Below are 13,997 nucleotides of genomic sequence, written 5' to 3' on the forward strand. Positions count from 1 at the left end.
ATTCCCAAGAAACCTTATTTGAAGTCATAACTTCTTTAGTTTCGCTCCACCTTATGCCTTCAGCACAAATAGGCCGAATACGCCTTTTGTACGAGCCTTCTGACAACACATTATCACACTAGATAAAGTTAGGTCTGTTTTTGTTTTCTTTTCTTTTTTATCTTCCGCACTAAAGGTAAAAGCTATTTGAGGGCATTGCTTTTTTAATCATTGGGATTCCCCAAGGGATTGTCTGGTATTCATTTATCTTCACTAAGTTTTTTAATGAATAAATAAATGAAATAATTATCCATTACAAAAATGCATCCATAGTGATGATAATTAACATTGTTTTAATACTTTATGAAGTCTGATCACAGTAAAACCCACATATATTTAGGGAGAATAAAGACTGGTTAAGATAATTTGTTTTGTCCCTTTGTAAAGTAAATAAGGAAAAGCACTTGAACTACTCAAAGGAAGTGTTTTCTCCCACTTTTGAAGAAAACAAGCAAAAAATTAGTAGGCAATAATAATATTGTAGTCGTTAAAATGGGAACATTGTAAACAATTTCAAATGAGTTATTGCTTTTAATTCAGAAATAATGTAGATTCAAAATTTTAGTAGTGTATTTTTGCCTATTAATCTTAGAAATTTGTACTGACATTGACTTTCATATTATGAGAGAAAGACTTCAATTTTAATAATAAAAGAATGAAAAGTCTTTGGGCATAAGGTAAGGACTGCTGTGCAGTGAAAGATAAATATACAAAGCATTGACACTAAATCTTTCTTTAGCAACAAGTACATATTTAGGTAACATACTGCATCTAAAAAATTCAAATAGCACTACATTGAATGTGAATAAATCCAGCTTCTAATTTTAACTAAACCTCGGGATTACAGAGGAGACTGAATGGAGGCTGGTTCCAGCAGCAACAGGTGTGATTCTAAGACTTCTTCTGCATGGGCATTAAGCTTTGCTAATGTTCCCACCTCTATATGTTAACTTTGTTTCTGTTACTAAGCAAACTCTACATAGTTTGAGCAAAATCACACCATTTCTCTTTTGGAGGCCTCGGATTATTTTTATTTCATTTGTAAAATAAGTTACTAGAGTAGATTCTCAAGGTCCTTTTTGTTCTTTAATTCTATCATTCTGAGGGAAAAAATGTCATTATTATTACATGCAGGACATATATATTAATGCAAATATATTAAGTATTGAAAGCCAAAGTTAAAATATAGAAAATCTTTTCTGGTTAATTTACTTCAAATATACATGAAACAAAATATTACAGTTTGCAACACAGCGCTATTTTCATGTTTATTTATATATTTATGAAACATTTTTGGATTTTGTTTTCAGCTAGGGTGATGGAAGATGGTTTTCAGCTAGGGTGATGGAAGATGGCATATCATGAATAGGATGCCAGTCAGATGTCATTTTTTAGCCAAGATTCACATATATGCACTATTATATCATGAAAAATGAAAGGTTATGTTTTCAGTCTCTTCCAGGCTTGGCAGCTAATAATTACAACTCCTCTTAATGCAAAGTGAATTTTAAATAAAATCAGTATGACATGCTGCTGCCTACATTAAGAAGTGAGTGATGGGTTTAAAATGTAGCCATGCATTTATACTTTTTAAATATAAAGTTATTTTTATAATTAAGAATGGAGTAGGAGTACGGTTGCCTACTATTGAGAAATTCAGAAACCTTCTTAGACAAAAATTTGCAAATTAACTTTCTTAGGCAACTCTAATTACATGACTTTCCCATACTCATATCCTAATAAAACATGGTAGACAAAAGATTCCAACCTACAAATAACATATATACATAAATAAAATATTTGTTATGTTGCTGTCCCAATTTAGATATGATGCTTTCCTTTCCTCCTGTTAGATGACAGGTAATGATATCCAATATGAAATTTTCATTATAGTAATGCCTAACACTTTTTGAGTGTTGTGTGCCAGAAAATGTTCTGAGTTCTCCTCATTCCAATGTTTCAAGTAGTAGTCACATATAGGATATAAAATAAAATATAATATTATTATCCACATTTTATTTATGTAGATATTGAGGTTAGAGGAGTTAAATAATTTGCCCAAGTTACATAGATGCAGAGAAAGCCTCAGTTTACATCATAGCTTAACACAGTACAGCCTCAATCAATGTCCAGCTCCATAATTAGAAGCAAATTTCCAGTCTTTGCAAATGCCAAATAACTCTCACTTCCCTTAAGATGTAAATGTGACCAAAGCAATTCTGGATTTCCCTCTCTGGTATTTTACATCTACTGAAACATAAATCACAGCTTTTTGTGTGTCAGTCCTTGTGCTGTCAACATACAAGTTATAGTTTAAATAAAGAGGATTATTTCAAGGTCAGGCCATTAACAATTACTTTGCAGAGTTTTTCTATCAGAATTGCCAAATGAAAGAATCATTTCTATTTTATGCAGGGGACTTATCTTTCCCTAGGCTTGTCTTTTTGACACGTAAATTACAATGTCTTTTATTATAATCTTATCTCATTCTCTTGCTTTTCTCATATGGGAGGGAAGATATAATTAAATTAACTGGTAAAATATATAACAGTTATAGGTAGAGCAACAGTCAGGTAAAAAGAGTGATTCACTTACAAGGTTTAAAATATAACAGCTGATAATTATCACATATAATTACATGTGATATTAAACAAAACAATGAATGTTTCAGTCTCGTTGAAATCCTCAGATGTAAGTGCTATGCCCATGTGATGTTCACTCTTTTTTTCCCTGTCTTTTGTCTTTGCCCATGTTACCTCTTCTATCTAGAATTCTCTTTCTCTCCCTCTGTCTCTTTTTCTCCTACCTTTTCTTTAAGGACAAGCTTAGATTTCCCCTCTCCCTGGAACTTCTATTCCGATAACCCTAAGCATTCCAGCCTTCTTTGATAATTCCTTCCCTGAAAACGTAGAGAGATAAATCCTTATATACAAATAACTTGAATGCTTACTATGTTTATTTTGTCTTCCTCACCAAATTGTAGGTTTGCAGAGAACAAAGCATGTTAATGATCCATAGCAACTATAATAGTACTAGTTGAGAGAAAACAATCAACAACACATATTCATGATCCATAGTAACTATAATAGTACTAGCTGAGAGAAAACAATCAATAAAAACTAATTAGTTATTGATATATGTGGAATTAGTCACCAAAGGACAAATATTTTGAGATGTCCTAGACTTTAAAACCTGAAAGCTATTTACAGTATTTAAATATTCCATTTTGTATTAGACTAAGCCTTAGAGCCTTGAGGCTTGATTCAAGTCTCACTCTTCACACTTGTATCTTCCACCCGCTATTTTTTAAAAAAGTTTTAAAATAGTATGTCAAACAGAGGCTGCCCTTAGCTTGAATAATTCAGATAATAGTCTATGATTTAAATTCCAGATACAGGCATATATTTTGTGAAGCTCGGCTTAATACAATAAACATGAGATTTTTCGTGTGAAACCAGAAAGAGTTAGAATTAGAGGGAGACAGTAATCATTTCGCTTAAATATTTAACTTCATAGACGGGGAAAGAAAAGAGTCAGAGAGATAAGTGAATTTGCAAAGGTTGCCCAAGTCAGATGCCATGGTAAGACTGCTGCCCATGCTCTTGAGTCCCCTTTTCAGTACTTGGTTTCACGTCTACCCTGTGGACCATTTCTCTTGTCTTTGGGCCACTTCAAGAGAAAAATCATGAACATTCCACACAGACTATGAATTTTAAAAGAAATGACACCCACTCAAGCTCTCCTGACTAGCGGAAATAGGAAACGTAAGAATGTTTCTGAAAATCAGGAAAGATTTAGAGCAGTATCTCACACAGACTGAAACTCAATTCTATAACTGGAAGGATACAGAAAGACCTTCTCTCAGTAACTTCACTCTCATTAAACCAGTGCCATTACTGTTCCAGATCCCTGTTCCTCCTCTGCATCTCTGTCCTCAATGCCTCTTGTTAGAAAGGTGCTAATTCTTTCCACTCAGGATATAATTCTTTACTACACCCCCTACTCCTCTGGCTTATCCTTCTATCTGTTTCTTCCTGTCCTTGTCGCAATACCTCATGATATTTAATGGTCCTGATTCTGTATCCTTTATCCTATGTTTTGACACCGATTCTACATCTTAGCATTTATCTAGGTATCCCATTTCATGATCCATCACTAAATAATTTTTTTCCTAATTAAAATTTTGAAAGAGATTTAAACTGGCTCAATTCATCCTTGTAACACTGAATTACATCATGGGTCATTTGCTACCTTATAGATTGCTGCTGTTGGATAAGTTATCTATTTGACTAAACAACGATAGTAATGTGTGAGGCTGTTTCACCTAAAAAACTCCTCAGGTGTAGCAGATAATGTTATCAACATAATTAGCACATACAATCATGAACAAGAATCAATGTAATAGTATTTAGAGTAGTGTCTTATTTATAGTTATATAGAGATATTAAGTTATTACCATTTTTTGATAGAGTTTATCTTAATTTTTTGAAGATTACCTCAACTATCTTTTTTCTCCATGTGCTTTCAGTACATTTCTTTCAGTATTTCTAGGGAGATCTGAATTCAAGAAGTAAAAAGGGTATTGTTTAAAAGAAAGTTTGGTTAGCAAGTTTTCCAACTATTAAAGCTTTCATGAGTAATTGAAGTTGATTTTTATTTCATGCAATTCTTTCTTCTATCACACACCAGACAAAATAATGAATCTTTTATTATTCTCTTTTATATAAAAGTTGGAAGGATAATGCACCAGAAAAAAAGCATTTAAATCCCATTAAACCCTGTGGCCCCACGTACTTCCCCACGACCCCCCCCCCCCACACCAGTGCACACACACACACACACACACACTTTGAGCTTCTTGAGACTACCTTAACCATGCTCTCATCCCAAAGTACAAAGGCACAGATTATCAAGACCCACATGCACCTCTGTCTTGAGCCATAGTACCTCATGATCCCCTGATCCCACCTTCTGCTGTTCTTCATCCTTAACATTCTTCTCCTGTGGGCCGTGGAACTGATGTTACACCCACCTACCAGCAAACTTTAAACTTAGCTCAAACCAGTTCATTCCTTGCAAAGAAATTCTACTTGGTTTAGTCAATACTTTCCTCCACTGTCTAAAACAGTCTTTCAAACCTTCTGTCCTTTCTACAAAACCTCAACACCCACTTCATTTTTCCTTTCTCTCTCAACAGCCAGTGCTTCAAAACAAAACAGAGGTTTACAGAATACAGCTCCCTCACTTGCATATTTCGACACCTATAAGCTTATCAGAATCAGTGTTCTTTTTTTTTCTTTCTTTTTCAACTTGTGAAGTAGAGAAGGTATCTCTTCTCTTCTGTAAAACAGATTGCCATTGCTGACTTGCACCTCATTTCCTCCAATTTGGTAAAAAATTGAATATCTGTGATGTCTTTTAATACATTCAAATTCTTCCACTCAAATGGATCCCCCATTAATATTTTAAAATGTTCATGTCACTCTCATGCAAAAACAAAACTCTTCTTTCTACCCTATAGATTCTCCCACATCCACCACTGTACCTTTTTCTCACTTTACAAAACCAAAATCTCAAAAGAACTCTTTATTCTTGTTTTCACCCTCACTTCTTAACCCATTTCCCTCTGATTTTTGTTGCTCAGTGCTAAACCACATATTTTCTTATCAGCTACTGAAAATACAGGTTCGCCAGTGTAATAAGACAAAGACCAGAGTCTTTAACAAGTCATCTAACTCCCTGCTTAGTGTGGTCCCTGCATTTCCACAGCCTCACCTGACACAGCTCTCTCCCTTGCCTTCTGCCCTCCATTCCTTTCCATAGAAGGCATTTGCATATGTTTTTCTCATCACTCCAATTCACTCTCCCTGACCCACCTCCAGTCTTTTCCTAGTCCATGAGGACTCAAATTTCAGATATCAAGTGAGTAAAATACCACTTCATCTGGGGAACCATCCTTAATCCTCCAGATTAGGTCATCTTCTTCCTTCATAGGACTACTTCAACTTGTCATTTTAAATTTGTATGAATATTTGATTAATACCTGTCTCCCCTATTATAATTTCACAAGGGCTTGCAACTAATCTTTTATTCACCATTACTTCTCAACACCCAGCCAAATGTTAGGCACATACCAGTAGCTCAACAAGCATTTGTTGAATGTGTGAATGAAGTTAAACTTTTCTGAGGTACAGGATGACATTTAATAATTTCACTGCAGATTATGCTTTGGACAGTTGCTGTCTTCGATAGTGTATGCAATCATGGCACTAAACTTATATTTCTATAAAGTCACATATTTTGTACCAAATTTCTTTTGCGTACAGTTATTTGAGCCTAGTATTTTAGAAAGAAAATATCAGAAAATAAATATTTCATAAATATCTTCTGACAGATGTTTAGATCTTAATAACGTTTTCTTTATTAATCCAGGAGAAATTCTGACACACTACTGAGGTTATTCCCTGAATCAAAGCAAATATATTTGAAAGGCTGACCCAGTGGAGGGAGAAAAAAAATGACTTGATGTTGTAAACACTTTCCCAAGGAGACCAAGGCTATTATCCATCATTATTTGGTAAAGGGAGTCAATTAACTGCATTCACATGTAAAAGATTTCTTTACAAAAAGCTCACAAGGACTGTTACAGTGTTGGAAGAAAGAAAGGGAAGAAGAAAGAAAGACTTCAGACCTCTAACCAAGAGTAGTTGTGAACATTTTATGTGCTCTGAATTAATTTATTCGTGCTCTCTTTAAAATGTAATTGCTACTTATTTTTAGAAAAAAGCAAGTTCTATATTTCTACAAAATATTATACAGCACAGTGTGACTATAGAGAGCACAGAGAAAAGGAGGATGGAATAAAAATGATAAAAAACTGCATTTATAACAATTATTTTTCTTGGTATAGCTATTTTTTAACTCTGGTTGGAATACAATTATCTCACTCCACTGTACACTTATTAAATTACCTAATTTATTTCATTAAAATTTTCCTGGTAGCTTTTCTGATATGTGAGAATTTATACATAAATTACAAAAAAAATAAAATCCTTTCTTAGTTATCCCAAGAGCAAAAACAAAACCAGCCATAGAAGGGGGTTTTATTATTTACTATTAATTTCTGTACAGAACAGAAGACTCTAGTACAAGGTTAGAGTAAATACATTTATTTATTTCTGCAACAGGCATTTAGGCTTCTGTATCATCGTAATGTTTTAAAGGAAAGATATGTAGTACATAATATAATTTTATGAACATCATATTTCTATGCATCCTACTGGTAAAACTGTGAGAGCTTCAGGTGATAGGATAAAAGGGATATAGAATATATGAAAAGTCCACACTAAGTAAATTCTTAGACAAATGCTTCCTAAATGTTAGGACTTTTGCTAAAAGCTGTGCTTACATGCCTGCTTTTGAACTTCTCACATGAAAAGGGGTTTTGAAAGAAGCTTAGCAGATAGTGAGTGTAGCCAAGGCAACTCACAAAATGTGTCTGTGGGCAAGCAGATTTGCCTTCAGGCCATGATTAGCAAACAAAATAAAACAAACAGATTTAAAAGGTGGCATGCTTGAAAAATATCAAAGCACAAAAGAATCAGAGAAAAAATATACATCTGAAGTGTACTTCATAATGTAGAAACGTTATATAAACTTTTGTGGTATCTAACAATGTTTGCGACAGGGAATTCTGCCAACGTGTCAGTGGTGGACCTGACCAGCCGTCTGGAAAAACCTGCCAAATATGATGACATCAAAAAGGTGGTGAACCAGGCATTGGAGGGCCTCCTCAAGGACATCCTGGGCTACACTGAGCACCAGGTTGTCTCCTCCGACTTCAACAGCGACATCCACTCTTCCACCTTCAATGCTGGGGCTGGCATTGCTCTCAATGACCACTTTGTCAAGCTCATTTCCTGGTATGACAATGAATTTGGCTACACCAACAGGGTGGTGGACCTCATGGTCCACATGGCCTCCAAAAAGTAAGACCCCTGGACCACCAGCCCCAGCAAGAGCACGAGAGGAAGAGAGGCCCTCATTGCTGGGGAGTCCCTGCCACACTCAGTTCCCCACCACACTGAGAATCTCCCCTCCTCACAGTTTCCATGAAGACCCCCTGAAGATGGAGCGGCCTAGGGAATCCCACCTCGTCATGTACCATCAATAAAGTCCCTTGTGCTCAGCCAATAATAATAATAATAATAATAATAATACAGGTATAAAGTATTATTGAAAAATGCTAAGAGAGTGGATGTTGTTTGTAGCACAAAATACAACTCTACTAGGTAATGTGTATATTAATTGGCTAGACTTAGTCATTTCACAATCTATAGATACAACGAAACCTTACGTTGTGCATAATAAATGTGTATAATTTTATCAATTAAAAATCATAATAAACAAATTTACTAATGGTAATATAATAAAGTAATGTTTAAGCAGGACATTCAGCACTTATAATTTCTGTGTGTGAGTATCTAAAATTTTTCATCTTGAATGATACAGAGTTACCACGTCATACTGAATGACACAGAATATCTTCTGTACTCCTAATTTCCTTGTTATCTTAGTAATAGATCCAAATAGGTATAAGAGTGTCCCTGTTTCTTTCACCTAAATGAAACTTATTAAACACAGATAACATTACATACATGAAAAAAGAGAGAAAATACTAATATTGGGAAATGTAAAGAAGAGCTAGAAATAAGATATTAAAAGACCTTGTATTTTATTAAAAACTCTTGTGAATGAGGGACGGTCTAAAATTTTGAGTCTGATCCTTCTAGTAGATCAAGTTACCAAGTGTATGGTCTGTAGTATGAAGCTAACGAATTTCTAGGAAGAAGTGCTAATATACTCTGAACTAACTGCAAACAGATCACGTAGGATTCTCTCAAAAAGAACATTCTGTAATTCAATGTATATGTTTCCCATGTGAATTTCAATAATAGAAAATGTGGCAAGTTGCAAATGGCTGTTTCTTATGTTCATCAATAAAGACCTATAATCAGGCATAAAAAAGTATTCTATAGCAATTAAATATAATGTGGTCCTTCAATCTGTTGATTTGACTTCACCTAGGAATAAACTTTGAATTATCTGAAAAAGTAAATGCACTAAATATCCTTTGGGTAACCCTGACTTTATACTCTTTCTCTCAGAAGAGATTTTTAGTAAATATATATTTGATAAATACAATTCTTGATGAATAATGAGGTTGAAGCTCTCTTACTGGAACAAGATTTAAAACGTTTTGTCTGAAAATAAAGGCCACTTATTTTCCATACTCAAGTGATTTTTAAAATGTATTCCCAAGACGTTTTTGAAAACTAATATATAGATAAAAAAACTAATTGATGTTTCAAAGGTATACTCAGAGTAGCATGGTTAACAACTACAACTACGACAAAAAACAACAAACAAACAAACAAAAAACAAACCCATAAACACACAAAGGAAAGAAAAGAAATACTAAAAGCATCAATGGAACCCAGCAAAGCTACTTTTGGAATAGCTTGCCGAATAAACGTTTCGTGACATTTATGCTGGTGAGGTTTATTATTGTATGAGACTTCAATTGATTTCAATCCAAATCATATATAGATTTAAAATATTTGATGAAATATATGCCTATGTTATAGATAATGTCTGCTTATTTATTTTCCAATTTAGGCATAACTCTTCATAAATTTTAAAACAATTTTAACATGCCTTTGACCTGTAATGAACAACTACAGAACCTGAAAGATGATTAAAGATTCAGTAGTAGCATAAGTAATATTTGTGGTAAAATATTGACTTAAAAATAATGTGAACTACATTAAAGCTACTTAAATAGGACATAGGAGTGGGGGAAGACACAAGGTCTAAATACTTTTCAATATTTTATCTTACAGAAATATTTTTGTATTGAAATAATTATATTTAAATTTAGATTTTGTGATTAAAATTAATTTAAAGTTATGAACTATAAAACCACCATAGGAAAGAGGATAATGTTTCGATAGTTACTTGCTAATGTAACAGTTTATAAAATAAAAAGTAACCCACAGTATAGGATTTTTCACATTTACAAAGTGTCAAGTGTTTACTTCTTTATCAATATCGCCTACATTTTCATTATTTAACATCTTTGCCCGATTCCCACTGTAATCAAGTGTACTTCCATGCAGTCAAGTTAGTACCCAGCTTAGTTTGAGGTTAAATGTAAAAAGCTTTGACGTTTTCAGTTCTCAGAGTTCTCTTGCAGAAGCCTTTGTTCTGACCTTTCACCCACCCACTAAAAATTTGGAATTATCCATACTAATCCTGGAATTCTGGTCATTAAAATAAAAAAATTGTGTATATCATTCTCTGCATCAATTTCAAAAGTTATTCTTCACACCAATATTTAGAGATGCAGTTGAAGCTTAAAAATATTCAATTGGGCATATAATTTTATAAAAATATAGCATTCTAAAAGGAATCGAGAATCATGTAAAATTTAACCTATTTTTACAGATCTATAAGCCCATATAAAATATTTAGTTTTCAGTGTACATTCCCTTATCTACTTAATGACACTGTATTGCGCTGATTTTGTCTTTTTCCTTCATTAGCCTATATAGTCTTCATGAGAGTAAATGAAACGAATCATGTCTTAAATATCGACTTCTATTGTTATTTTGAATCTTCCTAAGGGTTTAGATCAAGGTTTATTCATTCTTACCTTACCTTCTGTTTTAGCATTTAAGACAGTTCATAGTAGACATTGGAAGATTGGTTAAATTGCTATTTAAATAACCTAGAATACAATTGTTTAAGTAATTTACCAACCTTTGCAAAGCTGAATTATAGTTGTGTATTCTGTCAATAATACATAATATTAAGGTTCAGAGATGTGTTCTTTTCTTTATTCAGCTTTTCCTATATTCTAGAAAATTTCACCTTGTTCATAATAATTTCTTAGAAACTCTTGTGGTTTTTGTGTGTGTGTGTGTTTTTTTAGATGGAGTCTTGCTCTGTCACCAGGCTGGAGTGCAGTGGCGCGATCTCGGCTCACTGCAACCTCCGCCTCCCAGGTTCGAGCTATTCCCCTGCCTCAGCCTCCCGAGTAGCTGGGATTACAGGCACGTGCCACCATGCCTGGCAAATTTTTCTTTTAATTTTTTTTTATTTTAGTAGAGACGGGGTTTCACCATGTTGGCCAGGATGGTCTCGATCTCCTGACCTCGTGATCCACCTGCCTCGGCCTCCCAAAATGCTGAGATTACAGGCATGAGCCACCAGGCCTGGCTGATATTATGGACTAAATTGTGTCTGTCCCCAAATTACATATTTAAGTTCTAACCCTCAATGTAGTTATATTCGGGCATGACACATTTAAAAAGTGATTACGATTAATGAAGTAATAAGTGCATATCCTTAATCTAATATGACTGATGTCTTCATAAGAAGAGGAAGAGACGTCAGGGATATGCAAACACCCCTGTGAAGATGCAATTAGAAGGTGACCGTCTGCAAATAGAGAAGAGAGGCCTGAGGAGAATCCACACCTGCCAACATCTTGATCTTGGACTTCCAGTTTCCAGAACTGTTAGAAAATAAATTTCAGTTGTCTAAGTCTTCTAGTCTACAGCTTTCATTACGGCAGCCCTTGCAAATTAGTACAGTTAGTTTGGGCCAGCTCACAGAACTTAACTCTAAAGTGAAAGCTGGCAAAGAAATTTCAAAATTTTACGAGTGAAATTTTTAAAATTATCTAATTTTAAACACTTCCTTATTTTTGAGCAGGCCATTTTTTCAAAGATAAAAACAAAGCAATATATTTTAATTTACAGAAGAGCAACTTATGTTAACTGAAGAAAATGCTTACTGAATGTGAAGTTAAACTAAAATGTGTTAAAAGAGACTTCCTTAAATTATTTTAGCTAGAAGCATAAATCTGCCTCTAAACATTCTATGATAGCATAATGAATATAAATAGCATATTATGCCATTATAAATAACAGTTTTAAATGATATGATTAATAACTGTTAGTTCTGGAGCCATATGTTAATCTTTGTGGAAGCAGAAGCTGGCTCATATACTGACAACCTCTCTTTGCCCTACTAATAATTCAACCCCTAGTTGCTATTGTCACATTGAACTACAAGTTCCTAACAGAAATTACTCCAGAATCTAGGAAATGAAACAGATGCTAACATTTCAAGAAAGCCTTCAGAACAAGAACATTAAAGAAATCATTTTCATGTAGTGCTTGGAATAAATCGAATCTGCTGGTATTTCATGTGCTTAAGCGATCATAGCTTTCCCAGCCAGTGAGTATCTTTAAAAGAGAGGTTTCTGTCTTTCATATCACATATTATTTTGATTAAAGTAATCATTTAATAAACTAGATCTGGAAGAAGTCAAAGTTCTTTTATAAGATTATGACATAATATTAATAATTAACATCTTAGAAAAATCTCTTATTTACTGAACCACTGTTGTTTTTCAAAGAATAAGGAAAACATTATGATAAACCTCATTAAAAGAATACTTTATATAGTCTAAGAGTTATAATTATATTTCTTCTTCTTTTGTATTTTTTTCAAAAGAAATTTTTTTTTTTGAGTTTTTTAAAAGAACGCATTAAAGCCAGTTATAAATTCTTGTCCACTACTGCCAGGAAAAACAATAAATCAATACGGCCTCATGCAACTTATTTGGAAGTCCAAAATCAATGGTAAATATTATAATATGAATTTACATTTCAGAAAAATATGTGTTCAAGTGCATTGTGAGTGAAAAAAAAAGAATTTTGAAATATGCATGTAAGAGATGTACTCTTCTGAGAGTAGAGGTGTGGGGAAGGTTAGGTTCAGAACAGAGGAAGAAAGTGAATTTTTAATATCTAGTCTTGGTTTATTTACACACAAATACAGAAATAATCCACATTTAGAGTTTTATTTTCCAATAGATTTAACATATCTGAATATTGGATACTTTGCGTGAGTTTTGTGAAAAGATTGAGTTAAAGATTTCAACGCCTTTGAGAATTTCCTTTGAACACACTAACAGGTATCTGTGAATACTGGCTTATTATATCATGGCTCATTTATAAGAATTTACATGTTGCCTTTCTTAGCTGGAACTATATGTGCCAGGAATAGGTTAATCCTTAGGGTTACATAGATCAGCAGCGAGACTTCCCACGTGGAAGTAGTTATATTCATCTTTCCCATCTGAAAATAACTTTGTTAGAAAATATCACGTATCTTCTGACTGCCAGGTGACTCATAGGAAAGTACAAGATACCTGAAATCAGCTACCTAATCCTATAGTTCATGCACTATTTTCAAACACTTTGAAACTTACTGTTGGTAAGTAAATGTTTATCTGAATTATATCTAAATCATCTCTTCCATAATTACTCTTGTGATTGAAACCTTGTTAGGCCTCAGAAGCCTCGGGATATCAAAATAACTCATAAATTCCTATACCTCAGAACATCTGCACCTCAGAACATGAGACTTCCAGCATCCTGGAAAGTTCAAGGCATTTCTTAACCTCTCTAAAGGGATGGTCTGCAAGCCAGTCTCTTTCATAGGACCACCATAGATCATTCTTTCTCTAACATTCTGACTTAATTTGTCCATGACTTCTGCCTTTATAGTCAACTGGAGTGCCTTTACTCTGGCTACCATGTACTATTTTATATTGACACTATCTCCTGATGCTCTCAAAGTCATCAACTCTTGGGGTGCCAGAGTCCTGCTACATTCTGTGCACAACTGGTGAAAAATGGCCTTCAAGTTTACCCTATGCTGTGCTGCCATCTGGGCCTATAGCAGCACAATTCCTGTCAAGAGTTTTATTAATTCCCTCATGAAAACACCATTTTCATATTCAGCTCTCTAGAAGCTCCAAACCAGTTCAGTGTCCAGTAAGCATAGACACCATGCCACCCTTTGAGCCTTTACATTCTCAT

General features: G+C 34.0%; 1 protein-coding gene and 1 pseudogene across 3 annotated transcripts in view; one reads left to right on the forward strand and one right to left on the reverse strand.

The window, feature by feature from the left end:
- Nucleotides 1-13,997, reverse strand: part of CALCRL (calcitonin receptor like receptor) — a 100,897-nt gene that overhangs the window by 61,193 nt on the left and 25,707 nt on the right. The gene's annotated exons all lie outside the window — the stretch shown is intronic.
- LOC103876375 lies at nucleotides 7,714-8,232 on the forward strand (annotated as a pseudogene). Its single transcript, XR_635588.4, has one exon. The product of XR_635588.4 is annotated as a glyceraldehyde-3-phosphate dehydrogenase pseudogene (transcript).

The sequence above is a fragment of the Papio anubis genome, chromosome 10, assembly GCF_008728515.1.
Source record: "Papio anubis isolate 15944 chromosome 10, Panubis1.0, whole genome shotgun sequence".
Taxonomy (NCBI): Eukaryota; Metazoa; Chordata; class Mammalia; order Primates; family Cercopithecidae; genus Papio; species Papio anubis.